A 27545-nucleotide genomic window follows, 5' to 3' on the forward strand; every position below is an offset into this window, starting at 1 on the left:
TATCTTTAAGTTCTCTAAGTATTGTCCAACTTACCTAAAATGTTTTTATTATATATACTCTACCAGCAAAATATGGATACTGTCATTATTTCACATTCTTGCAAGACATTTTTACTGTTGCCCAATATGGTGAATGTGTAACAGTATGTCATCCTAGGTTTTATTTTTTTTATTTTTTTTAAGATTTTATTTATTTATTTGAAAGAGAGAGAGAATGAGAGACAGAGAGCACGAGAGGGAAGAGGGTCAGAGGGAGAAGCAGACTCCCCGCCGAGCAGGGAGCCCGATGTGGGACTCGATCCCGGGACTCCAGGATCATGACCTGAGCCGAAGGCAGTCGCTTAACCAACTGAGCCACCCAGGCGCCCTGTCATCCTAGGTTTTAGTTTGTATTCCAGAGTCATAATAAAGATGAACAATTTTTATATATGAGGGGCTATTTGGATTATCTTTTCTGTAAAGTACATGCTCAAATCTTTTGATATCTTAACATTGTGTCATATGCAGTTTTTTAACTGTAGTAGATCCTTCTATTTTCTGAATGAACTTTTAGCTTTGTAGGTCTCTGTTTTATTTTCAAATTTGTTTTCGTTTCAAAATGTTTATATTCATTTTCATAGTTTGCTTTTGTTTTGTCTTATTTATTTATTTATTTATTTGAGAGGGAGAGCGGGGAGGGGTAGAGAGAGGGGACAAAGAGAATTTTAAGCAGGCTCTAGGTTCCTCACAGCCCAAAGTGGGGCTCCATTTCACAACCCTGAGATCATAACCTGAGCCAAAATGAAGAATCAGAGGCTTAACCCAGCAAGCCACACAGGCAACCCTGTTGTGTCTTAAATTAGCTGCCATATCTTTAAAGTTCTAGAGTATCCATTTGGTTTATTTATAAAATTTTTCTCATCATCATTTTTAGTTTCAGTTTTTTTTTTTTTTTTGTTCAATTTACTGCACTTCTCATTTCTTTGAGCAGAGTAAGCAAGCTTATTTTACAATCTTTATTGATCATTTTAATATCTTAATTCCTTGTGTCTATCAGATCTTGCTAATGGTCCTTTGTTTGTGTGCTTTGTTACATTTTGCTGTGTCCAAGACATTATATTCGAAACTCTTTCTGGGTGGGCATAATTATGAGCTATAATAATGGTATTGTCCTCCTTGACAGGATTTTCTCTTGCACCTGAGGCTCTACAAGGCGATCATACTCCAAATTCAGTGTTTGACTTTCTCAGTTTACACAGAAAGCAAGATAGACTATACTCTTTTATTTCTGCTCCTCCTTGTGCTTTGGGGATCTCAACTTAATTTTGGGTTGTGCCAAAGTCCTCAAATTTGATTGCTGCTGGGTTTTGAATTTTGCCTCTTTAGTATCAACAATCTATTAAAAGCACAACTCAGTGTGTTTTAGCAGTTTCAAAAGCTCTCATAGCAAAAATGGCTTCAAGGCATATATCTCTAGGTTCTCATTATATTCTATATCTTGGCCCAGTAATTCCTCACTTAGTTCTATAAACATTGTGATATTTTTAACATTAAAAGATATTTTGTCTGGATTTTTAGTTGTCCTTAGTAGGAGTTTTTAGATCACCATTACTGCAAGCAGCAACAAACATGAAAATATTTGCAGTAGTTTTTCACACCTCTATGGCTTTGTACCTCCTAAAGCTGAGGCATCCGTCTTTAATTAGTTAGGCAAACTCTTATTTACCCTTTAAAACACAACACAAGAATTGCTTCATTTAGGACATGTTCAGGGATTACTCTTCCCCATTATTCTTACCAAAATTCCCACACACTCTCAGTTACCTGCACTTTGTTTATGATCTTTCATTCCCCATATATATCAGCATCATCACAATTTTGTTCTATTGTATTTTTATCAATGTTTTTGGCATATGTATTTGTTTATGTGTTTGTATTGTGGAATGTGAGTTTCTTGAATTTGGGGACTGTAACTAAGTCCTACTTATCTTTTAGAGCTTAAATTAATATTAATCCCATAGGTCCCTTTTCTTTCAGACCTGGGTTAGTTATTTCTTCTAATTCTTTGTTACAACTTACCTTATTATAGAAACTTACAGCTTGTATTGTGACTTTAGAGCCTTTACAATTTTTTGACCAGAATAATCACCCATTCCTGAGATCTTTATGCAGCTTCATAGCTGATATTATTCAGAAATCTGTTCAAAACAGACTTTCTCAGAGCAGCCTTTTTTGGACCACTCAGTTAAAAAACCTCTTTTCGATCCCTGCTCTTTTTTAAAATGTGCCTTATTTATAGCAAATATGCATTACTATTAAAGAAAAACCAGTACTTTTTTTTTTAAGTTGGATTCCTTATTATCTATCTCTCCCATTAAAATGATTTCTCTGGGCTGGGCTTTTGTTTGTGCTCACCTTAGACCAGGCGCTCAATAAATTGTCTCCAAATGATTGAATTGTTTGACTCCCTTGCTAGATTCTCAACTTCACAAGGACAAGGATTGTTTCTTTTCAGTCCTTCTTTATCCTCAATGCCTGTTATATCACAGTCACTCATGTGACTAATGAGAAAAATCATAGAAACAAAGAGTTAAAACTACAGAAAAACCCTTTGGTTCAATAATACAAAACTTTCTAAAATTATTGTTGCTCAGGAATTGAACATGGGCTGCACTTTTGATTATTTTTTTAAATGATACCAAATTTAATTTAAATGGAAATACCTGAATGGTAAAGTAATAAAAAAAAAATTAAAGCAACTTGTTCCTTAAAGTAAGAGTTATATAGGGCATCTCTGCTAGAAGCAAAATTTTCAAAGGTCAAACATCTAAAGGCTTAGAAGTGGAAGTAAGAGTGTGAATTGTACTTCAATGCTCTTTTCTTTATATTCAGCAAACAGTTTCATTCACACCTTTCCAATTTTTCAACTGTTTTGACAAAGCCTTCAGAGGAATTACTGCTGATGACAACCATCATAGACTATCAGGAGAAATTTTATATAGAGAAATAATAGCATATTTTTCCCAAATTGATAAGGACATGGTGAAACTAAGCTGGATTCAAAGGAGGAATGCACAAGGACATGCTATACATAATAATGACTTATTTTAATGCTATATATAATAATGATGACTTATTCCAAAATGAGGACAGTTGTCAGTAATGCCACATTCAGTAATCTATTTTACAATACGGTACAATAATGACTTATAATAATGACTTAGTTTTTCAGATATATCCATTTACTGAAATCACTAACAAATAAAAGCAAACAAACAAACAAGGATTAGAAAGGGGAAATATATAATCTAAAAATAGCACATGTTCACAGAGTACACATATCCCAAGTACAAATATAGGCTTCAAATAATAGTCAAAACAATAGTAAATATATGATTCAGACTCTACCAGTCAAATCATAAATGGGGTCTTAACTGTAAATCCTTATCTTTGGATCAAGTGGGCATTGGGTGCTACAGATACATTATAGAACTATATGTTATAGAACTCCTCTGGGATGAGTCGTTTATTCCAGCACTTTTCCTGCACAGCTGCCTGACCCATATTTCAGTTCCTGGAAATAGCTGCTACCCTGTCATACTTCTTAACATCACACATGTTGATGACTCTACTCGTACGCCTCCATTCCTCTGCAACTGTCACCGTGTTAAAATGTGGAGACAGTTGACTCACTTGTGCTGGGAACTTGTAGAAATAAGAAAATAAAGTAGATGACCTTGCAAAGTGTTTTGTCATTCTAAAGATGCATACACCAAATTACACTGAAATTGTAAGGAGTGTTTCAGGGAGAGCTGTAAGATGTGGGTTCTTATGTCACCCACAGAGATTAGGTCCAACACATACCTAAACTTTCCTCTAGGGCTTTCATAATTGTTTCCTCATTTTCCCCTCCTATGGGACCAGGAGCAACCTTAGTGGTAAAGCAAGAAGATAAACTGAGATGCATATACCCTCTGGCACTCAAAATTATCACTTATCTTTGGCTTTCTACGTCTCCTCATGTTACTTATTTATCTTAACTTCTCTCTGAAATCAGGGTACCAGGAATCTCAGTCAGTTGACATTTTCCTTTCTTAGGCCCAGAATTGCCCAACAGTCTGATCATACCCCTAAGACTTTTTAAATTATTTCTCTCATAATCTCCTCAGCTCAGTACACTGTAATTTAATGCCAAAATGAGGACAGTTGTCAGTAATGCCACATCCAGTAATCTATTTTACAATTCCATGTACTTGGAACTATGAAAATATGATAATAACATTCATTCCAATAAGTCACCCTAAATTTATTATCATGAAACAAGACCTCAAGAAAGGTCATTCAAAATCATCCATGTATTTGCAATTTATGGAGATAAAGCCTATTTCAATGGAATTCCCTGTGCTCAGGGTGGTGAAAACCAACCAGATTTATTGCAAGCTTATTTGGATGGCTTCTAGGGAAACCAGATGAACCTTTACTGATAACAGGAAGGGATAAAGCAGGAAAGGGATGAACATTGATGTTAAGTATTGGCTAGGCGAAAGTAACAACTCTTGTTATAAAGTGAATATTTTAAAGCAACAGAGCCTGCTGGGAATATTGTTTTATAAAATGGTGGTATTTGGTATTAACTTTTCTTTTAATTCAATTAGTTAACATAAAGTGTATCATTAGTTTTAGATGTAGATTTCCGTTATTCATCTGTTGCATATAACACCCAGTGCTCAGTACATCATGTGCCCTCCTTAATGCCCATCACCCAATTACCCCATCCCTCCCTCCACTTCCCCTCTAGCAACCCTCAGTTTGTTTCCTATTGTTAAAAGTCTCTTATGGTTTAAAATGGAGGTATAATCATTTATTGAGATATCCATCTCCTTTTTTCTTTAATATCAGAATGCATTGGGGGATTGGCAACAGGCAAACTTAAAACATCAAATATTTTCCTTTCTCTTTTCTGGTTATGTTGTAGCCATATGACAAAGTATCATTCATAAAAGATATCATTCTCTTTTAGCTCTGTCTTTCTGCCAGAAATGTGGGCTTAATAGTGAGAACTCCAGCAGCCATTTTTGCAACCATGAATAAAAGGCCATGAAAACCTCTAAGACATTTTACTCGACTTTCTTAAGACTCTGAAACAATGCCGGAAAACACTTTCTGTAGTCTTCTTGTTAAGTGAAAAAATACAATTAGACCACTGTGGGTAGCCTACCACATGCAGCAAAATGTAAATCTTAATTGAAATATGTCCTCTCAACTGTGCTTGAGCAACTCAGTTCTGAGCTTTTCAGGTTTTCAGTCTGAAAGAGTATACCTCTGGTCCTTTGAAAGGGAAGAGAAAGGACACTCTATTCTCCATATAAGTTAAGGAAGAGAAATCTGTGCATTTAAGTGCACCATATAAAATTTATCAAGCAATCATCTCCTGACTCCCTCCTTTCCAAATTACCTAACACAATTCCTCCTCCTCCATTCCAAGTTACTGCCTTTTCCAGGATTCTGTATCACATCACGATTTGTCTTCTGTTTGTTTCCTTCTTGCAAGCTAAAGTTTTGTTTTTTTCTCTATCTAAAAAATCAACAATCATTGTGTAGTTCAATTCCCATTTTCCTCAAATGCATTGGATCCTCTTATCTATTATTCTTTTCTCTCATACTCCATGTCTTTGTCTTTATGGGTTTGTATTTTGTTTCCTTTACTGCCATTATATAATCAGATCTAATAGCTTCTTACAGAAAGTTTAAAATTCCTGCATAACCACAAGTGAACACAGAGTCACTGATTCTTTAGCAAACCTGTAAGATATTTAAGCATATATTCAATTTCTTAACTGAGTCTTAAATGCACTTGAGTTCTACTCTGTTCTTACCTAAACCTAAGTTCTGCTTCTTATACTTTGTTAAATGACCAAATTCTTTCAGTTCAACATTTTCTAACATTTAAATATTAAATCAATTGATGCTTTGTACATTTCTATAAAAATATTTGAATATAGTAGATTTATTATTATATTTATAGATTTATAATCAAAATTTCATCTGTTGAAGTTTTTGGAAATTTCAGATACAGTGATTAACCTAAAATGATACTGCCTAAAATACCTCTGATATCAAGCCCAAACCCCTGACTTTAGCCACACCTGTGGTGGATAGTTGCATGGGAAATTACACTCACTTAACACTGATAGCATCTTGTGTTCTATCTCTCATCTTACAATTTCTCCAACACAACCCCACAAAAGTTTCCTCAGGTTGAACCTAAGCAATGCCCAAAAGTGTAGGAGAGTTAATGTCCTCTGAGGATGGCCCTCAGTGAAAGGGAAATAGGAACCATAGATAAAATTGCCAGTTTTCAGGTCTTCATGAGGACTACTTTGAGAAGTTTCTCAGGAGCTTCCAATAAAAGCAAGCCTTCACTGTCTAGCCACAGCAATTATGTCAACAATGTACATTTATGACAAATTTGCTTCTTCTCCATCTCACTCTCCCATTCTCCCACTTTTTTTTTAAAGATTTTATTTATTTATTAGAGAGAGAGACACACAGCGAGAGAGGGAACACAAGCAGGGGGAGTGGGAGGGGGAGAAGCAGGTTCCCCGCTGAGCAGGGAGCCCGATGCAGGGCTCGATCCCAGGACCCCGGGATCATGACCTGAGCGGAAGACAGATGCTTAATGACTGAGCCACCCAGGCGCCCCTCTTCCACTTTTTATACCTTGGATAATCTCCCAAATAAACTAACCCCACTCAAATCCTTGTCCGACTCTTTGTTGTCAGGAGAAATGGAGTCAAAAGATGTAGATTAATATCAAGCTCTGAATGGGCTCTTAGAGCTATTTCTGTCCAGATTTTCGCAAACAAAGGGACCTTTTAATTATCAGAAGGCTATGAATAAGCTCCAAATGGAGGGGGCAATAGCAAAAAGTAGAAATTTTTATGTTTGATTTTTAATCATGATTAATTTAATTTATTGATTATCTTAAAATGTTAAGATTATAAAAGTGTGGACCTGTGTAAGACAATGTCACAATTTAAGAAATGAGTTGTATAGTACTTTTGAGAATATTAAACCAAGTTTTCAGGTGCCATCTAATTTCTTGTTTAATCCAATTTTGGTGTATATTATCCTAAGGAATAGTATTTTAGAGGTTGGACAGACTCACAGAAAAATGATCTGAATTAATGTGTTTATATTTCTTTTGTTATGAAAATCAAAGTGTGATTGCCCGTTTAATATGGTAAAATAAATAATGCTCATGGACTCTATAATAAATTTTCAAACTGTATGGAGAGAATCCAAAAAACATATAATTAATTGATTTGCAAATCCTCAAAGAGCTAAAGGATCAGGTAGTGGCATGTACTGAATCAACAGCACCATAATACAGCATTTTATGTGTGGCTAATGGATATTTTCATGAATGTTTGCTAGCTAGTCAGCCAGTACAGAGAGATATTAGGTAGGATAATTACTCACAGTTGTGTTTAATAAAATGAGCGAAAATTGTCAAATGACACTAATAATAATAATCCTATAGCAGGCTAAATAATTCAATGATAATTACAAGTATTAATCTAGCTTTCTTCCCTGATTAAGAATCATCTCTGCTTTATCATAATGGGAGTAGCAGATTGTCTGCAATGAATTGTGAAAACCCAGCAGTGACTTTGGCAGTGAAGGCCTCCCATCAATTTTGATAGGTTAAAATGATTCTGGTTGGTCTTGAGTAAATGTGTCAATTTTTTTTTTTCTGTGTGTGTCATAAAAGAAAGAAGCAATAGTAAATTCTTGCTGTTATTCCACAGAGCCAATAAAATCATACTGCCAACAAGGGGCAGTTGACACTGTAAGTGTAGTTAACTATCTTGAAACACTAGACCTGGAAATAAAATTCCAATATTTCACATAACCTTGCTTTTTTGATAGAAAAAAAAATTATACTGCTTACATTTAGGACCCTGCTGTTTTGTTGCTATTTTGAACATGACTATTGCAAATGTGTGTGTGTGTGTGTGTGTGTGTGTATGTATTTTTTCTTTTTTCTTTTTTTTTTTTTTGTCCTGTGCAACAAATTCATTTAGACATAAATTTGGATTGCAAATCATCTTCTTTTTGGGGGGTGGTGGTGGTGTTTGTGGCTAGTTTTACAAATTAAAAGGACTAAAAGAAAGAAGAAAAATGTTTTGTATTACAACATATTTATATCTGACCAAAACATTTATTTACTAAAATACTGACCAAGTGTAGTGCTATACTTTGTGTATTCTTATATATTATTTTTTTATTTTTTACTTTTATTTTATAATGTTATGTTAGTCACCATAGATTGCATCATTAGTTTTTGATGTAATGTTCCATGATTCATTGTTTGCATATAACACCCAGTGTTCCATGCAATATGTATTCTCCTTAATACCCACTACCAAGCTAACCCATCCCCCCACCCCCTGCCCTCTAAAACCCTCAGTTTGTTTCTCAGAGTCCATAGTCTCTCATGGTTTGTCTCCCCCTCCAATTTTCCCCCTTTGTTTTTTGCTTCCTACTTTATTTTTTTTTAAACATATAATGAATTATTTGTTTCAGAGGTACAGGTCTGTGATTCATCAGTTTTACGCAATTCACAGCACTCACCATAGCACATACACTCCAAATGTCCAACACCCAGCCACCCCAACCCTCCCACCCCCCACCACTCCAGCAACCCTCAGTTTGTTTCCTGAGATTAAGAGACTCTCATGGTTTGTCTCCCTCTCTGGTTTCGTCTTGTTTCATTTTTCCCTCCCTTCCTCAATGATCCTCTGTCTTGTTTCTCAAATTCCTCATATCAGTGAGGTCTTATGATACATGTCTTTCTCTGATTGACTTATTTCGCTCAGCATAACACCCTCCAGTTCCATCCACATTGTTTCAAATGGCAAGATTTCATTCCTTTTGATGGCTGCATAACATCCATTGTATATATATATATATATATATATATATATATATATATATATATATATATATACCACTTCTTTATCCATTCATCTGTTAATGGACATCTTGGCTCTTTCCATAGTTTGGCTATTGTGGACATTGCTGCTATAAACATTGGGATGCATGTACCCCTTCAGATCCCTACATTTGTATCTTTGGGGGTTAATACCCAGTAGTGCAATTGCTGGGTCATAGGGTAGCTCTATTTTCAACTTTCTGAGGAACTTCCTTACTATTTTCCAGAGTGGCTGCATCAGCTTGCATTCCCACCAACAGTGTAAGAGGGGTCCCCTTTCTCCGCATCCCTGCCAATATATGCTGTTTCCTGACTTGTTAATTTTAGCCATTCTGACTGGTGTGAAGTGGTATCTCATTGAGGTTTGATTTGGATTTCCCTGATGCCGAGTGATGTTGAGCACTTTTTCATGTCTGTTGGCCGTTTGAATGTCTTCTCTGCAGAAATGTCTGTTTGTGTCTTCTGCCCATTTCTTGATTGGATTATTTGCTCCTTGGATGTTGAGTTTGATAAGTTCTTTTTAGATTTTGGATACTAGCCCTTTATCTGAAATGTCATTTGCAAATATCTTCTCCCATTCTGTCAGTTGTCTTTTGGCTTTGTTGACTGTTTCTTTTGCTGTTCAAAAGCTTTTTATCTTGATAAAGTCCCAATAGTTCATTTATCCCTTTGCTTCCCTTGCCTTTAGTGATGTGTCTAGGAAGGAGTTGCTATGGCTAAGGTCGGAGAGGTTGCTGCTCGTATTCTCCTCAAGCATTTTGATGGATTCCTGTCTCACTTTTAGGTCTTTCATCCATTTTGAGTTGACCACAGAGTTAAGGGTCCATTTCTGGGCTCTCTATTCTGTTCTATTGATCTATGTGTCTGTTTTTGTGCCAGTACCATACTCTCTTGATGATTACAGATTTGTCATAGAGCTTGAAGTCCGGAATTGTAATGCCACCAGCTTTGCTTTTCTCTTTCAACATTCCTCTGGCTATTCGGTGTCTTTTGTGGTTCCATACAAATTTTAGGATTATTTGTTTCATTTCTTTGAAAAAAGTGGATGGTGTTTTGATAGGGATTGCCTTAAATGTGTAGATTGCTCTAGATAGCATAGACATTTTCGTATTTGTTCTTCCAATCCATGAGCATGGAATATTTTTCCATTTCTTTGTGACTTCCTCAATTTCTTTCATGAATATTCTATAGCTTTCTGAGTACAGATTCTTTGCCTCTTAGGTTAGATTTATTCCTAGGTATCTTATGGCTTTGGGTGCAATTGTAAATGGGATCCACTCCTTAATTTCTCTTTCTTCTGTCTTGTTGTTGGTGTATAGAAATGCCACTTATTTCTGTGGATTGATTTTTATATCCTGCCACTTTACTGAATTACTGTATGAGTTCTAGCAGTTTTGGGGTGGAATCTTTTGGATTTTCCACATAAAGTATCATATCATCTACAAAAAAAGTGAGAGTTTCACTTCTTCTTTGCATATTTGGATGCTTTTTATTTCTTTTTGTTGTCTGATTGCTGTGGCTAGGACCTCTAGTACTATGTTAAACAGCAGTGGTGATAGTGGATATTCCTGCATGTCCCTGACCTTAGGGGGAAAGCTCTCAGTGTTTCCCCATTGAAAATGATATTCACTGTGGGTTTTTCATAGATGGCTTTTATGATATTGAGGTGTGTACCCTCTATCCTTACACTGTGAAGAGTCTCATCAAGAAAGGATGCTGTACTTTGTCAAATGCTTTTTCTGTATCTATTGAGAGTATCATATGGTTCCTGTTCTTTCTTTTATTAATGTATTGTATCACAATGATTGATTTGTTGATGTTGAACCAACCTTGCAGCCCAGGAATAAATACCACTTGGTTGTGGTGAATAATCCCTTTAATGTACTGTTGGATCCTATTGGCTAGTATTTTGCTGAGAATTTTTGCAGCCATGTTCATCAGGCATATTGGTCTGTAATTTTCCTTTTTGATGGGGTCTTTGTCTGGTTTTGGGATCAAGGTAATTTTGGCCTCATAAAATGGGTTTGGAAGTTTTCCTTCCATTTCTATTTTTTTTGGAACAGTTTCAGAAGAATAGGGATATTAATTCTTCTTTAAATGTTTGATAGGATTCCCCTGGGAAGCCATCTAGCCATGGGCTCTTTTTTGTTGGGAGATTTTTGATTATTGCTTCAATTTCTGTACTGGTTATGGGTCTGTTCAGGTTTTCTATTTCTTCCTGGTTCAGTTTTGGTAGTTTATTCATCTCTAGGAATGCATCCATTTCTTCCAGATTATCTAATTTGCTGGCATATAATTGCTCATAATATGTTGTTATACCTGTTTATATTTCTTTGCTGTTGTTTGTGATCTCACCTCTTTCATTCATAATTTTATTTATTTGGGTTGTTTCTCTCTCTATCTCTCTCTCTCTCTCTCTTTTTTTTGATAAAAATGGCCAGGGGTTTATCAATCTTATTATTCTTTCAAAGAACCAGCTCCTAGTTTTGTTGATCTGTTCTACTGTTCTTTTGGTATCTATTTCATTGATTTCTGCTCTGATCTTTATTATTTCTCATCTCCGGATGGGTTTAGGCTTTATTTGCTGTTCTTTTTCCAGCTCCTTAGGTGAAGCATTAGGTTGTGTATTTGAGAACTTTCTTGTTTCTTGAGAAAGGCTTGTATTGCTATATACTTTCTAGTTAGGATGGCCTTTGCTGCATCCCAAAATTTTGAACAGTTATGTTTTCATTTTCACTTGTTTCCATGATTTTTTTAAATTCTTTAATTTCCTGGTTGACACATTCATTCTTTAGTAGGATGCTCTTTAGCCTCCATGTATTTGAGTTCTTTCCAACTTTCCTCTTGTGATTGAGTTCTAGTTTCAAAGCATCATGGTCTGAAAATATGCAGGGAATGATCCCAATCTTTTGGTACCAGTTGAGACCTGATTTGTGACCTAGGATGTGATCTATACTGGAGAATGTTCCATGGGCACTAGAGAAGAATATGTGTTCTGTTGCTTTGGGATGGAATATTCTGAATATATCTGTGAAGTCCATTTGGTCCAGTGTGTCATTTAAAGCCTTTAATTCCTTGTTAATGTTTTGCTTATATGATCTGTCCATTTCAGTGAGGGGGGTGTTAAAGTCCCCTACTATTATAGTATTTTGTTGATGTGTTTCTTTGATTTTGTTATGAATTGCCTTATGCAATCGGATGCTCCCATGTTAGGGGCATAGATATTTAAAATTGTTAGATCTTCTTGTTGGATAGTCCCTTTAAGTAGGACATATTGTCCTTCCTCATCTCCTATTATAGTTTTTGGTTTAAAGTCTAATTTGTCTGATATAAGGATTGCCAACCCAGCTTTCTTTTAGATGTCCATTAGCATAGTAAATGGTTTTCCACCCCCTCACTTTAAATCTGGAGGTTTCTTTGGCTAAAATGAGTCTTTTGCAGGCAGCGTATCGATGGGTCTTGTTTTTTTTAATCTAATCTGTTACCCTGTGTTTTTTGATTCAGGCATTTAGCCCCTTTACATTCAGGGTAACTATTGAAAGATATGAATTTTGTGCCATTGTATTGCCTGTAAATACTGTTACTCTGTATTGTCTCTGTTCCTTTCCTATGTTACTTTTAGGCTCTCTCTTTGCTTAGAGGACCATTTTCTTTCTTTTTTTAATATTTTGTAAAATACTTTATTTATTTCTTCATGAGAGAGAGAGAGAGAGAAGCAGAGGGAGAAGCAGGCTCCCAAAGAGCAGGGAGTCCGATGCGGGACTCTATCCCAGGACCCCTGGATCATGACCTGAGCCGAAGGCAGATGCTTAACCATCTGAGCCACCCAAGCACCCTAGAGGACCATTTTCAATATTTCTTGTAGGACTGGTTTGTTTGCAAACTCTCTTAGTTTGTGTTTGTCCTGGAAGCTTTTTATATCTCCTTCTATTTTCAGTGACAGCCTACACGGATATAGTATTCTTGGCTGCATATTTTTCTCATTTAGTGCTCTGAATATATCATGCAGTCCTTTCTGGCCTGCCAGGTCTCTGTGGATAGGTCTGCTGTCAATCTAATGTTTTTACCATTGTAGTTTACAGACCTCTTGTCCTGAGCTGCTTTCAGGATTTCCTCTTTGTCTCTGAGATTTGTAAGTTTTACTGCTAGATGTCACAGTGTTGACCTATTTTTATTGATTTTGAGGGGGGTTCTCTGAGCCTCCAGGATTTTGCTGCCTGTTCCTTTCCCCAAACTAGGGAAGTTCTCCACTATAATTTGCTCCAGTATACTTTCTGCCCCTCTCTCTCTTTCTTCTTCTTCTGGGATCCCAATTTATCTAGTATTGTTTCATCTTATGATATCACTTATCTCTCAAATTCTGCCCTCATGATGCAGTGGTTGTTTATCTCTCTTTTTATAGAAGACCAAATGGTTTTCTATATCATTAATTCTCTCTTCTGCTTCATTTATCCTAGCAGTTAGAGCCTCCATTTTTTTACTGTACCTCATTACTTACTCTTTTGATTTCAACTTGGTTAGATTATAGTTCTTTTATTTCTTCAGGAAAGGATTTTGTAGTATCTTCCATGCTTTTTTCAATACCAGCTAGTATTTTTATAATCATCATTCTGAACTCTTACTAATGTCTGTATTGATTAGGTCCTTGGCAGTCTGTATAGCCTCTTGTTCTTTTTTTTTTTTTGAGTTAAATTTTTCCATTTTGTCATTTTGTCCAGAGAAGAATAGATGAATGAGAGAACAAAATACTAAAAGGGTAACAACGACCACAGAAAAATATACACTAAACAAATCAGAAGAGACTAAAAGTGAGGGGGGAAAGAAAGGGAAATTAAAAAAAAAAAAAAAAGAGGGGCGCCTGGGTGGCTCAGTCGGTTAAGCCACTGCCTTCAGCTCAGGTCATGATCCTGGAGTCCCAGGATCGAGTCCCGCATCGGGCTCCCTGCTCAGCAGGGAGTCTGCTTCTCCCTCTGACCCTCCCCTCTCTCATGTTCTCTCTCTCTATCTCATTCTCTCTCTCAAATAAATAAATAAATCTTTAAAAAAAAAAAAAGAATATGATCAGGCTGGTGAATAGATCAGAGCCATACACTAGATTTTGGGTATATTTTTGTCTGTTAGAAGAAACTGCCTCTTAAAATTTTAAAGAAAGAGTAACTTATATATGTACAAAAATAAGGATAAATATGATGAAAGGATGGAATATGACTGTAAAGATTAAAATTATAATAGATTTTAAAAAAGGAATTGATAAGAAGTTCGTTGAAAAAAGAAAAAAGAAAAATAAAAAAAAAATCAAGAAAAAGGAAGAGAATGTGATTGGGGAGGAGACTAGAACAAAGCCATATACTAGAGATTTAGGGCATATCTTGGTCTGTTAGAAGAAACTGTATCCCAAAATTTTAAAGAGAGAAAAACTTATATATATACGAAAAATAAGGTTCCTACAATGAAGGGATAGAATATGACTCTAAAAATGAAAATTAAAAAAAGATTAAAAAAAAGGAATTGATAAGATATGGGTTGAAAAAGGGAAAAAGAAAAAATCAAAAAAGAAAAAAGAAAAAGAAAATTTTTAAAAATTAACTTTGAAAGACTAAAGAATCATGGGAAACAAAGCCATGAGATCTATGTGCTGTATTCCCCTAGCACTGGGTTCTGTAGCTCTCATTGATTGGTAAACTTGGTCTTGGCTGGATGTTCTTGCTGATCTTCTGGGGGAGGGGCCTGTTGTAGTGATTTTCAAGTATCTTTGCCCGAGGCAGAATTGCACGGCCCTTGTCAGGGACCAGGCTACGTAATCTGCTTGGGTTTGCTCTTGTTAACTTTTGTTCCCTGAAAGATTTCCATACAGCTTTAGAGGACAGGAGTGAAAATGGTGGCCTCCCAATCTCTGCCCCGGAGGAGCAGAGAACTAGGGGCCCCCATCCTCAGTGAGCTTACAGAGAAAAGCAGTCAATTACTCCTGCCTCCCTGGTCTCCAGCTGCATTCCATGCTCACCTGCTTATGACTGAGCATTTCTATCTCTGACACATGACTCCGTTTGGAGTCTCCAAACCCAGCAGATTCCTGTGGTGCACTCCCATGTCACTCTTCCCAGGGGAGGCAGGGCAGTATCTCTGGATCTACCCCTTGTTGGGTCCCTGCTATAAGAGTACTGCAGCAATTATGCTGCAGATCACAGTTTATGGCAACCCCATGCTGAGAGCCCCCTTCCTGTCTCTGTCTTTGCACCCGCTTCCCTGCTCCAATACCTGGGAGCTCTGCCACACTTAGACAACCCCAGTCTTTCTGTGACCCCAAGGGTCCTGAGACCACACAGTCCCAGCAAGGGTTTTACCCCCCACTTAGCCACTGGAGTGACATCTAAATTTCGATTTTGTGCTCTGCTGCTCTATCTCTTGCTGGTACCCGGCTGAGGGAGGCTCCCTCCTCCCGCGGTCCATCTTCCCAAACATTGCCTGGGACTCACTTCTCCGCACACCCTACCTTCTAGAAAGTGGTTGCTTTTCTGTTCATAGAGTTGCTGCTATTCTTTTCTTCAATCTATTCTATTGAGTTTGTATGTGTTCAGAATGGTTTGATACCTATCTAGTTTAATTCCTGGGACCAGATGAAATTTACATCTCCTATTCCTCTACCATCTTGCTCATCCTCTTATTTTTGTACTTCTGTAAATTAAAATGACTGAATTGCAGAACAAGAGTTTAAGTGGTAACTATTGTAAATTTTACCAAAACTCACTTTTGTCAAACTTGTTTTTGTCATCATATATGTCAAGTACTTTTCTCAGGTCTATTTTTAGAATATGCTTATATAATGAATATTTAAACTGATATCTATTATAAAAATGTTGCAATTCCTTTAAGAAACATTAAGTATATTGGATCAATTTATTTCTTTAATTCATTGAAGACATTTTTGGCTTGTTTCCACTACTTTGTTACTGGTTAATCAATGAATATGAAGTAGTCTGAATTCAGTATTATAGGGCACTTTCCCTTTAACTGATGAACATAGTGAAGATATATGTATTTGTGTGTGTGTGTGTGTACACACACATATATATTTCAAAGATCTTTGATAAAGTGGCAAAGGCAATACATGAGCAATTATGATCTTTTCAACAAATGGCTCTGGAGTAATGGGAAAGCTTTATGTAAAAATAAAATAAAATAAAATGAATCCAGGCAGATATCATATGCTCTTCACAAAAATTAGCTCAAATTGGATTATAAACCTAAACATAAAACATGTACAAGATAATATAGAAGAAAACTTAGATGGCCTTGGGTTTGGCAATAAATCTTTAGGTACAATAGCACAGGCACTATCCATGAAAGAAAAAATTGTTAAGTGAGATTTCATTGAATTTAAAAATGTCTACTCTGTGAAACACAGTGCCAAGAGAATGAAAAGATAAACCACAGACTATGAGACAATATTTGCAAAAGACACATCTAACAAAGGATTATTATCAAAAATACACAAGACCCCTTAAAACTCAACAATGGGAAAAAACCTAATTAAAAATGGGCCAAAGACCTTAGCAGATACCTCATTAAAGAAAATATGCAGATCAAATAAGCATATGAAAAGATGCTTCACATCATATGTCATCAGGAAAATGCAAATTAAAACAAAAAAGAGATACCAGTACATACTCAACATCCAAAACACTGACAACAGAACACTAAATGCTGGTGTGGATGGGGAGTAACAGGTATGTTCTTTCATTTCTGTTGAGAATACAAAATGGAAAACAATTTGGCAGTTTCTTTCAAAACTAAACAAATTCTTACCAGATGATCCAGCAGTTGCACTTCTTGGTATTTATCCAAAGAAGATGAAAAGTTATGTCTATACAAATGTCTTCAGCAGTTTTATTCATAAATGACAAAAACTTGGAAACAACCAAGATATCCTTCAATAGGTGAAAGGTCAAATACAATGTAGCCCATACAAACAATGGAATATTATCTAGTGCTAAAGAAATGAATTACCAAGCCATGAAAAGATATGGAAGAGCTAGAATTGCAAAGTACTAAGTGAAAGAATTCAATCTGAAGAGTCTACATACTGTGTGATTCCATCTATACGACATTCTGGAAAAGGTAAAACTGTGAAGACAGAAAAAGACCCCAAGTGGATGGGGGTGAGAGGGGAGGGATGGATAGGAAGAGCACAGATTTTTAAGGCAGTGAAGCCACTTTGTATGATACTCTAGTGGTGGATACATGTCATTATACATTTGTTCAAACCAATAGAATATATAACACCTAGAATGAACCATAATATAAACTATGATCGTTTAGTAATTATGATGTATCAATGTAGGTTCATCAATTGTAATAAATGCTCACTGTAATGGGGGATGTTCATGATCAGGGAGGCAATGCATGTGTGAGGGCAAGTGGTATATGGGAAATCTCCCTCTTGATTTGCTATTAGCTTAAAACTGCTCTAAAAAATAAAGTTCACTGGGTGCCTGGGTGGCTCAGTCAGTTAAGCATCTGCCTTCAATTCAGGTCATGATCCCAGAGTCCTGGGATTGAGCCCTACATTGGTTTCCCTGCTCAACTGGGAGTCTACTTCTCCCTCTGCCCTTCACCCTGTGTGTGCTGTCTCTCACTCTCTCTCAAATAAATAAATAAAATCTTTTTAAAATTTTTTAAAAATAAAAAAGTTCTTTAAAATAAAGAAAGGTCTGATCTCACATATTTGCTCCTCTCTTTCCCTGACTCAAACCTCAGTTTGCTCATTTTTTACTTTCCAAGGATTATGCATCTAAATAAAATATTAGCACACACACTTTAGCCTCAGGCTTCACTGCCTAAGGAATGGGCTAAGACAAAGAAGGCAATGTTTAAGCAGAAAAATAAATGGCGAATCTCTTTATGTCCTTGATTCAAAACCTAAAATCTCTAGAGGAGTGGAGGGGAGATCTAGTACAGACAATTGAGAATGGAATGTTTAGAAAGAAAAAAGAGAAAAAAAAAGACTGGGAAAAACAAGGAGTCTATGTGACATTTTAGGTTCTGAATAAAAACTACAATAGCCAATCATGAGATTCATATGTAAATAGAAACTTTTAAAATAGTATTTTAGAATAGTATTGACAGCAATTAGTGTTGTGTCCTTATTCCCAGGCAGAATCTCCAACGAAGCTTTAACATATGAAGGAAAATATTTTTACTCAAGAATTTTAAGCAGAAAGTGGTGTAAAGATCAAATATGGCCAGATGGGGCTCATCATTCAAAATCTTGGTATATGTAATCTATCAGTCAGATACCTGCAATGAAAAGTGCATATAAATATTTAATTTTAGGTTTATACCAATCTATCAATAATATTAGTATTATTTCAACAGTGAATGTCAGCATTCATGATTTTACCTAAGAAAATATTTTGGGTTCAATATTTTAAATACTTCAACCTCTATGATTATCTTCTTAACCTGTAATAATTTTGATTTGGGGTATATAAATCTTAATTTTTTGTAACTTGTTTCTTATTGTAAAAAGGCTCAATGAAATTTTAGAATATATAAATTTACCAAAAAAAACCCATACAGTTTACAATTGCCAAATAAATTAAAGCATTATCTTTTATTCATATATATATGTTTCTAAATTGATTTATACACTAGTAAAATCAAAAACTTTTAGGTATGCTAGATTTCATATCATACAATCAGTGCTAAGAAGTCATTTGGCAATGATTTGTCTTAAATAGAGTTAAGATGGGTGTTATCACAATGCAAGATGGAAACATAGATAGTATAACAATTGAGTGTTACATAACTTTTTTGCTTTGTATAAAATTACTACTTTATAAAAAGGCTCTTATCAGTGGCAGACTTGGAAATTTAACAAAACTTTGAAACTAGCATAATGTAACTTATTCCTAGAAAACACCACCACCACCAACACTTTTAGATGAAATCACGACTATTTCTCCATTTGAATAAAAAGAGTAGCAACCCCAAAAGGCTTATTGAACATGAAAATTTGAAATACTACAATGCTCCTAAGGAATGAAATGATCCAGTCATGAATCACAAAAAACGATATAAATCACCAAAGTGTTTGTATAATTGTAATGTACAACTGCCCATTATAGTACAATAGTGTAGGCTTGTAAAAAATCTCTATAAAAGAACTCCACTTCCAAACTGTAGAAAATATGCTCTCTTTCCCCCTATGTACAAGTATTAGGCCATTAATTTAACTTTTAAAATATCCACTTAATAGAGGCTTTTTACTCATTTAAACAGACAGCAGGATTGTATTCCTATTGCTTACATCTGAAGGGTAGACTTCTAGGGTAAGATGTAAAGCCCATAAAGGAGCCCAATAATAACAACAAAATAGAGTTTAAATAGGTTTAGTGAGCCCTTACAATCTGCCAGCTACCTTTCTGAGAATGCTACAATTAATAAAACATATAAAATAGCTGACCACAAAGAACTTAGATTCTTTTGAAATATAATAGCGAAATAAACCAATAATAGAGGGGCACTTGGGTGGCTCAGTCCATTGAGTGGCTGCCTTTGGCTGGGGTCATGACCTCAGGGTCCTGGGATCTAGCCCCCCCATCAGGCTCTCTATATTCAGTGGGGAGTCTTCTTCTCCCTCTGCCCCTCCCCCCATTCATTCTCTCTCTCTCTCAAATAAATAAAATCTCTAAAAAAGAGGTAATAGAATAATGAATGTATGGTTGATGGTGATATGTGTCACAAAGAAATACAAGAGAGGTAAAATCCATTGGGGAATGCTGGGATGGTGGTTAATTTTATTTTATATTGGGTGGTTATATCTCATTTATGAGATGTTATTTGCGCAAAAACCGCAGTAAGTGAAGGAGGCGTATTATGCAAATGTAAAGAAAAAGGATGCTCTGTGCAGAGCAAATAAGTACATTGACCTAATGTGAGCAGCCTTTTCTGTTAAGTTTGAGGGAAAGCAAGGAGGCCAGTGAAGAGTTCATAGTGGTGGAGAGAAGAAAGTATTGATGTATGACCTTCTAGTTCATTGAAATGCTTCCAGTTTTTATTTAGTATGAAAGGGAAAGATACCAAAACATTTTCAACAACAGAATAAAATCATCTGACTTGATTTTTAGGTTAAGTTGCTGTACCAAAATAGATCTGGGGGGGAGGGAGGAGAGGAGCAAGTGTGGAAGTGGGGTAGTCAAAAATCAGGTCAATAATCCCAGAACATATGATGGTGTTTTTACCAAGCTGGTTGGTAATGGAAGTGGTGAGCTATGGTTTTTGTTTTGTATACATTTTGATGGTGAATATTCTGATGAATGGGATGGGGTACGTGCAGGACAGGCAGTATTCACATTTATTTTACCTGCACAAACAGAAGGGTGGAGTCTTCATTTCCTGATATAGAGAGAACTCTGGGTTGAGATGTTCTTTCTGATTAAATAGCATAGTGATGATTAGGATTTAGTCAGACAGTGAAAGGGAACAGTAAGCATAGTGCTTAAGAGGTAAGAGATTATAATACATTTGAAATTGATTTCAACAAAGAGCATTGTGTTTGATCTTCTCTTTATGTAGGTAAATAAATGAATGAAGCCTCCTGGGGTTCTGATAGGGGTAAAGAAGACTACTATAAATCCAGTGTTATGGTTTTCAGTGAAGAGTGTGCAATCAGACATATTTTATTAAAGTAACCAAGTACAATGATGGTAGAAAATTGTAATAACAGAAAACATAAAAAAGCAGAGATTTTAAAAAGTGATGCAGGGCAGCATAGAAAAGATAGTCAATGATATTATAATAGTGTTGTATGGTGACAGATGGTGGCTACACTTGTGGTGACCATAGAATAATGTATGGAGATATTGAAACCCTGAAACTAATGTAACACTGAGTGTCAACTATATTCAAAAAATAAATAAATAAATAAAACATTTTAATTAAAAAAATAAAAAGAAGGGCAAGAATTTGAAAAGTGAATTTCAAAAAGAGTGAAGATGAAGCTAAGACATACTCTTGACCTTGAGGACAACAGCATTTGGAAGATTCTTCCCCACTTTGAGAAGACTCAGATGAATCAACATCATAGAAGAACCAGCTTTAACTAAGGCAAAGAGATGTAATGAATTTTCAAGAAATAATTATCTGACAGGATAATTCTTTCCTATGAAACAGAGCATACAGAAAACAGGGGAAAGTCCTGGAAGCAAAATAGATTATACTGAAAGTAAGAATTAAGAAAAAGATAAATGATAAAAAATAAAGTTAAGAAAATTACACATGTGACAGAGACCTAGTGAAGAGAATTTTTATCTTGTGGTTTAATGTTTCCAAGGATAATCTAGGGCTGGGACCTGCCTCGAGACAGGCTGGTTTTAGGCAAACCCCTAAGAGAGGGCTGCTTTGCGAAGGTGGTGTTGGCAGAGGCCATTGGGCTGGACAAAGACAAACCCAACTGTGTGACCAAAGTGGCTGTGAAAATGTTGAAGTCGGTTACAACAGAGAAAGACCTGTCAGACCTGATCTCAGAAATAGAGATGATGAAGATGATCAGGAAGCACAAGAATATCATCAACCTACTGGGGGCCTGCATACAGGATGGCAGTTTGTACGTCATTGTGGATATGCCTCCAAAGGAGTACCTGCAGGCCCAGAGGCCTCCTGGGCTGGAGTACTGTTAAAACCTCAGACACAACACAGAGGAGCAGCTCTCCTCCAAGGACCTGGTATCCTGTGCCTCTCAGTTGGCCCGAGGCATGGAGTATTTGCCTCCAAGAAGCGCATACACAAAGACCTGGCCGTCGGGAACATGCTGGTGATGGAGGACAATGTGATGAAGCTCTCAGACTTAGGCCTTGCACAGGACATTCACCACATCGACTACTATAAAAAGACAACCAACAGCCGGCTGCCTGTGAATTGGATGGCCCTTGAGGTCTTGTTTAACTGGATCTAAACCTGCCAGAGTGATGTCTGGTCTTTTGGGGTCTCCTATGGGAAATCTTCATTCTGGGAGGCTCCCCATATCCTGGCATGCCTGTGGAGGAGCTCTTCAAGCTGCTGAAGGAAGGTCATAGGATGGACAAGCTCAGTAATGGCACCAAAGAGCTATACATGATGATGCAAGATTGCTGGCATGTGGTACCCTCTCAGAGACTTCTGAGTTGATGGTGGAAGACCTGGACCCTATTGTAACCTTGACCTCCAACCAGAAGAACCTGGACCTGTCCGTGTCCCTGGACCAATACTCTCTGAGCTTTCCCAACACCTAAATCTCTACCTGCTCCTCAGGGGAGAATTCTGTCTTCTCTCATGAGCCATTACTGGAGGAGCCCTGTCTGCCCTGACACCCAGCCCAGCTTGCCAATGGCAGACTCAAACAACTAGCACGCCTGTTCCCCCTGCCCAGTCTCCGTAATCAACTGTATCCCTCTCCCCCCAGCCCTTCCTGTGGGATTCACTGCCTTCCACTTTGCCCCTTTCCTGATGGCAGGAGCCAGCTGCCTACCTGAGGCCTTCACCCCTCAGAGTTCACCTCTCTTCCTCTTCCTCCTCCTCACAACCTGCTTGTGAGAGAGAGGAGCAGAGAGGCAGGGACTTTGCTCATGGCCACTTTGTCCCTTCCCACATGTTGGACCAAGACCCCTCCCTGCCCCTTGGCACTGCCTGGAGGGCTGGGGACTGGGACATGAGCAGGCACGCCACCGAGAGCTGACCGAGCTTTCCTGTGTTGGTTTTGTCTGCTTCGTGAATCCATAAGCCTGAGTTCTGGTGGCAGGGCCTCATCCTCAGGGCTACAACCATAAGGAGGGGAGGTCAAGAGCTCCGGACCTCCGCTGAGGGCAACCTCTGCTCCAGATAGATGGTGCCAGGGGCTTATTAATTCTGATACTAATTTGCTTTGCTGGCAAAATACCTGGTACCAGATGATGGGGAAGCAAAGTCCCATACCGGGAGCTTTGTACATAGCTATGAAGAAAACACAAAGTGTATAAATCTGAGTATATATTTATGTATCTTTTTAAGGGGTCCTTACCAGAGATTTTACCAATGGGTAAGATGCTCCTGGTGGCTTGGAGGCATCAGTTGCTATATGTGATTAACATAACATAATAAATTAAAATTAAAGAAAAAGATCCCACAGAACTCCCCATCTCCTCCCACCATGCGAGGATGCAGTAAGTCAGCAGTCTGCCACCTGGAAGAGACCTCTAACAAGAACCCTACCATTCTGTCACCCTGATCTCATACTTCAGTCTCCAAACTGTGTGAGAAATAAATTTCTGTTGTTTATGAGCCTGGAAAAAAGAAAATGTTTTTAAAAAGGTCGTATTTTTTGCTACTTTTGCTATTTATTTATTTTTAATTTTATTATGTTATGTTAATCACCATACATTACATCATTAGTTTTTAACGTAGTGTTCCATGATTCATGGTTTGCATGTTACACCCAGTGTTCCATTCAATACGTGCCCTCTTTAATACCCATCACCAGGCTAACCCATCCCCCCCCCCAGAACCATCAGTTTGTTTCTCAGAGTCCATAGTTTCCCATGGTTCGTCTCCCCCTCCGATTTCCCTCTTCATTTTTCCCTTCCTACTATTTTCTTCTTTTTTTTTAACATATAATGTATTATTTGTTTCAGAGGTACAAGTCTGTGATTCCTCAGTCTTACACAATTCACAGCACTCACCATAGCACATACCCTCCCCAATGTCTATCCCCCAGCCACCCCATCCCTCCCACCCCACCCCCACTCCAGCAACCCTCAGTTTGTTTCCTGAGATTAAGAATTCCTCATATCAGTGAGGTCATATGATACATGTCTTTCTCTGATTGACTTATTTTGCTTAGCATAATACCCTCTAGTTCCATCCACGTCGTTGCAAATGGCAAGATTTCATTCCTTTTGATGGCTGCATAATATTCTAACCAAGTCAAAATCAAAAAGGCTATTAATGAGGTGCAATTAAAAATGGAGCTTCTAACTCCTAGGATAAATGAGACAGAAGAGAGAATTAGTGATATAAAAGACCAAATGATGGAAAATAAAGAAGCTGAGAAAAAGAGAGATAAACAACTACTGGATCACGAGGGCAGAATTCAAGAGATAAGTGATACCTTAGACAAAACAATATTAGAATAATCAGGATCCCAGAAGACGAAGAAAGAGAGAGGGGTTATTTATTTTTTTAAATTACGTTCTAAACCTATATTCAGTTTAGGTCCCACATTAAAAATTGCTGCTCCTTCATTAAAAAAAAAAAAGATAATCTAGAAAGATGCTTCTAGAGTCAAAAAGCTGCTTCCTTTATTTGTCAGGATTAAATATGGGAGTGCTTTATAAAGTAAAAGAAAAATATATGCTACATTAACACCAATCACACTAAAGCTTTGGTGGTTATATCAAGATAATGAAAAGTGGATTTTAGAGCAAATTTCATTATCAGACATAAAAAAGATCAATTCAAAATTACAAAAGAGCAAAAGAGTCAATTCATCAGGAGAATATAATAATTCTTGACTTTTATATACCTAATAACAGATTTGGGGATACATGGAAAAAAAAACATACCTTAGAAGAGAGGTGGAGAAAAATGCCAATTATGTCAAAAAATTTCAACACATTTATTTTAATATTATATAGACAAATGGTCATCAAATTAGTAAAAATATAAGACTTGAACAAAATTATCAACTAACTAGAAATGATTGATATTATAGAACACTCCCAATAACCACAGACTGCAAATATATTAATCCATGACTTTCTTTGAGAAGGTCAATATTGATAATATTCTAGTCATACCTCCCTGTATCAGGATTGAGAGAAGTAGCATATTTCTTGAAAGACACAGCTACTGAAGCTCCATCAAGAAGCCATAAGTTTGGAGAAGGGATTTGCAAATCATATATCTGATAATGGACATCTACTCAGATTATTAAAAAATAAATAAAAATAAAAAACTTACTAATAACTAAACAGAGTACCCAATTTTTTATGTGAAGAAAATAATTAGACATCTCACTAAAGGTATATGGATGGCTTATAAGCACATGAAAAGTTGCTCAACATTTATACATTAAAGAAATACAAATTAAAAACATAACGAGATATGCTTACATATCTATTAGAATAGCTGATATTATAAAAGCTAATTATACCTTGTCTGAGCTAGGTTGTGAAGCAATGGGAAATCTAAACTGTTGATGGCATATATCATGATAGAACCACTTTGGAAAATAGTTTGAAACCTTTTAAAATGTAAAGCATTTTGCAGTTACACGAATAGCCATTTTACTCCTAGGCATTTACCCAAGAGAAACAAACCCTATGTTCATAGAAGAACTTGTATATGAATTTCATAGCAGCTTTATTGTTAAGAATTGGAAACAATGCAAATGTCCATCAACAGAGCAAAGACAAATTATGATATATCCATACAAGAGAATACTACTCAGCATAAAAATGAACTATTGATATTTACAATTTGGAGATTCTCAAAGTACTTATGCTGAGAAAAGAAAAGCCGGGCAATAAATAGTATATACTGTGTGATTCCATTACTATAAAAATCTAGAAAATACAAACTGATGTACAGTGACAGAGAGCCACCAAATATATTAGTCTGATTTTGCTGCCTTCTTTTGTGCTCCCAGAACTTCCTACACTTGGATCTCCTAGCATTTGTTACACCATGTGGAAATATGAACTCTTTCTTATTCTATCTTACTGGAATAAGTATCCTTGAAGTATTATGGACATTTGAACTCTTAGTTATTAGCAGAAATTCTATCACACAGTAAGTTTTCAAATATAAAAGCCAGAGTTTTACAATGACATCTAAGCTTTTACATAATCTAGCCACTCATTTAACCTCCGTGACCTCTTTCCCTGCTACTCTTCAGTCACTCACAGTGGTCTCCTTGCTATGTCTCAGATATACCAAGCATGATCTAACCTTATGGCCTTTAAGATAGCCAATCCCTTTGTCAGGAGTGACCTTATTGCTGATAGTTCTGGGCAAATCTGTCACCTTTTCATACCTTTGTTCAATTGTCATCGTCATTGTAACTACCCTGATATTCCTATTAAGAATTTTAACTCCCCATCCCTGCCTCGCAATCTTGATTTTTCTCACCCTGATCTAATTTTTCTTTTTCCCCATTTTGAATACACTATGTAATTTTTTTATTAAGGTTTGTGGCTTTTGTTTGTCTCCCCCATTAAAATAAAAGTTCTACAAAGCTAAGCGTTTCATTTACCAGTGTAGCCTAAAGTAATATCTGCCATATAATAGGTTTAATAGACATTTGGTAAACTTTGGAATAAATTAGTGTTGAAAGAATACTGAATTTCATAAATCATTTTGACAAAAAAATTTCTTCAAAAAATAAACTATGTAAAGCATACCTTAAGTTTACTTTCGAAATATTTTATAGCATATAATGGACAATATATATGAGGCTTAAAAAAACAATCATGTAAGTAACCAATTCGTACCTATTTAAAAACTGCATAATACCACACTCCTAGATATTCTCTGAACACTCTAAAATAACGCCTCAAAGGAAACACATTTTTAAAAATAACAGATTTTTTTGGTAAATAATTTAATAAAAGTTTCATTCATCTATGTAGATCATAATGTTTTTAATAAGCATGAAATTATAACTCTGAAGTGTACTAAAATGAAACCACCTGCTAAGGGTGAGAGAACAAAAATAAACATCATTTTTCCAAATAAGAGGAGTTTATTACTTTTGAATCAAAGCATATGGAGTTGTTCATATTTGCAATAGAGGAATATGGAACCACAAACCATAGAAAGTCATATTTCAGACTTCTAAAGGACTTCAAAGTGAAAGGTGTACATTTTTAAATGCTACATAATACTACATAATGACAAGATGACAGGTTGTGACAAATAATATTTTAAAAGCTCTACTCATAATGGAACGGAAGGTGTCATTTCCCTATAATTTTATATATGTCATTAATTTACTATATCTGGATACAACATGTTACCAAACAGATGTTCATCAAAGACTGAATCATTTTTAATGGAACATAATAATTTGAACCTACATCTATTAATCATTTTTTGATCTAACATTTATAATCTAGCTAAAAATTAAAAAAAAAAGGATAAAAAGTGGTGTTTGGAAAAGTAGATTTCTTTCAAAATTGCATTTAAATGAAAGTATTTGCTGATATTTTAAAAACTTTAAATGTAATTTCATACATATCTGACCCATTCACATAATATAACATTTTTGGAAAAAATAAGAGAAAATATGACATATATTTTTGTATTAATAAAGGTATTAATAAAGAGCAATTGTTTGTATTATTTGTGTTGTGATATGTCAGTTAATAGACATGGATAACTGGTATAACAATAAGTTTTTTTTTGGAATTATAGTTCTCACCAAAATATGGAATTAGCTGGAACTGGATATGTCCTCCAAAGTCAGTTCTGGAGAAACCATGCAAGTGCAACATAGAACTACTTCAGATATAACAAAAAACAAAGAAATCATGATAAATTCCTGAAAAGACACAAAGTT

General features: G+C 36.1%; 1 pseudogene; it reads left to right on the plus strand.

Annotated features, from left to right (window-relative positions):
• Positions 1-22485, plus strand: part of LOC114196628 (fibroblast growth factor receptor 1 pseudogene) — a 67672-nt pseudogene extending 45187 nt beyond the window's left edge.
• The last annotated feature ends 5060 nt before the right edge of the window (positions 22486-27545 follow it).

Source organism: Eumetopias jubatus, unplaced genomic scaffold (genome assembly GCF_037043125.1).
Source record: "Eumetopias jubatus isolate StellerSeaLion01/CBP00866 unplaced genomic scaffold, mEumJub1_p1.0 scaffold_2, whole genome shotgun sequence".
NCBI lineage: Eukaryota > Metazoa > Chordata > Mammalia > Carnivora > Otariidae > Eumetopias > Eumetopias jubatus.